This window comes from Octopus bimaculoides, chromosome 15, assembly GCF_046866305.1.
Source record: "Octopus bimaculoides isolate indiv1 chromosome 15, ASM4686630v1, whole genome shotgun sequence".
NCBI lineage: Eukaryota > Metazoa > Mollusca > Cephalopoda > Octopoda > Octopodidae > Octopus > Octopus bimaculoides.
In genome coordinates, this window is record NC_142942.1 from 23,360,168 (window position 1) to 23,362,667 (window position 2,500).

Genomic DNA, 2,500 nt, shown 5'->3' on the forward strand with positions numbered 1-2,500 from the left:
GAATTTGAACTCAGAACATAAAGACAAATGAAATATCGCTAAGCATTTTGCCCGGCGTGCTCATGTTTCTTATTTCTTTATTGCCCACAAGGGGCTAAACATAGAGGGGACAAACAAGGACAGACAAAGGGATGCTGAATTTTAAAGAATTGATATAATCAAAAGGTTAAACAAGTTTCTCACCTCTGTAAAGTGTCCGCTGATGACTGTGTCTAATATTCTTTGACAATGGATGTTGTACATGAGTAAGAAGACACTTAACTGAAAGACAAAGATATATCCGGAAGAGATAGACAGATATATTTTAAAGTGAGGGTAGGTACCCGTTGTGTGTGTGCCATGTGTAGGGGTGGAGTTGGGTGCATTAAATATAAATGTGTCGATTATTTGGTTCTGTGTGTGAATTTGTGTGTGTGTGTGTGTGTGTGTGTGTGTGTGTGCGTGTGTGTGTATGTGTGTGTGTGTGTGTGTGTGTGTGTGTGTGTGTGCCACACATTATTGTGTGATGCATGTACATATGTATGTATATACATGTATACTTGAAAGTGACTTTTGTCTATATTTAAATCTGTTTACTCGTATATAGATAATTACATAATGTCTTATATAATTGTATTTATACACAAGTACATATATAAAAGTACCTACATATAGGCACATCTGCTTATGCATGTGCGTGTGTGTGTGTAAGATATATGTGTATGTGTGGTCCTTACCTTGTGTCGGTCAACTTCACGTGGTAAACAGAGACTGCGAACATCGGGAAATTCCGGCAGGAGTGTTCCGGCTTTGGAACTCAGTGAATATCTCCGGCTGTTACTCTACAACACAGATACACGCGCACAGACATATATATATATATATATATATATATATATATATATATATATATATATATATATATATGAAAAATTGTATGTATTTATAAAAAAATGTAAAAGATTTCATAATTATGCATGAGCAAAAAAATATAATAATTCAAAGAAAATGACTTGTATTTACATGTCTTTAGAATCAGAAAACAACTAAATTAGACAGGACTATGTCGTTTGTGGTGTTTCTTCTGGAAATTTTCGAAAATAAAAGATTTTTCTTAAATTATAATATTGGATTAGCCGTGAATTTCTACAAGGTTTGCTTTTATCAACTTGTTTATATACTCAAGATTTCAGGTAAAAGATTTTCCACAAGCCTTTCTAAGTTCAAGTGGTTTTTAAAAAAATGTCTTAGCAGCGTTTACAATGCAATGGTCAGCTCTTAGTCCTGACACTCTATGTGTTCGTTCATATCGGACTTTTAGCAAATTTATGCTCCAAAACTTCAGACTCTGCTTGTGTGAGAAATCACTCATATCATTTCATAACACCTACCGATTAAATAGATCAACGGTTGGAGATGTCGGACTCGGGTAGACACACCTCGAAGTATATGTTTTGCAGTTATGAACACGCAAATTTCTGCTCCAGGTAACTGGATATTCAAAAGAGACACAGACAAACAGACAGAACGAACGAGTGTTCATGAAAATGTTTAAAAGACAAAGCTAATCTGCTCGCGAAATGTGAAGCACTTACCTCAGTTTTAAGGTTTAAACCAGAAAACCTGCAAGGAAAAACATCGACAAAGCCCTTCAGATTTTACTTCAGTTTTACAGTTTTTTGTTGTTGTGTAACCCCGAATCAGCTTTGAGAGACTGAGTGGACCGATAATCAAAAGGCGTTTCACTTGTGACTATCACGCCTTTCTGGAAGATGTCTGGATGTGATTTGAAGTATTGTTTAGACTGAGGTGTCTGTAAAAGCGAGCGACATTGCAAGACTCCCTCACCGGCTAATGATAATGAGGATAAGGGTGACTGGGGTTTAATCATGACGACGACGATGGTGATCATTATAAGGGTAGACTTGGTGGTGGTGGTCATGGTGATGATGACGATGACGACGACGACGGCAATGCCGAGGTGGTGGTGGTGGTGATGACGGTATGTCGTTGATGCAGATGATTATAACAACAGTGAATGCGGCGGACTAGCAGAAACGTTAGCATGCCGAGGCGAAATGCTTAGCGGTATTTCGTCTGTCTTCTCGTTCTGAGTCCAAATTCCGTCGAGGTCGACTTTGCCTTTCATCCTTTCGGGGTCGATAAATTAAGTACCAGTTGAGTACTGAGATCGATCTAATCGACTGCCCCCCCCTCCCCAAAAATTTAGGGCCTTGTGCCTAGAGTAGAAAAGAATATAATGACAGTAATTTTGAATTACCATAAACCAAACTTGGGAAGATTTAGGAAGGGCCTCTATCGTCAAACCTCTTTTGTGAACCAGCCCGGTCACATGTCCCATTACAAATTGCCAGATGGGGGATTTTTTATCTTCATATTTTAAAAATAAGGACCATATCAGAGAAATTCCAGAAATCTCAGAGAAGAATGACTTTTCATATATTTACTGCGGGGTTTAAGTAGGAAGGCCATAACAGTGACATTGGTGAACTCCTGGATG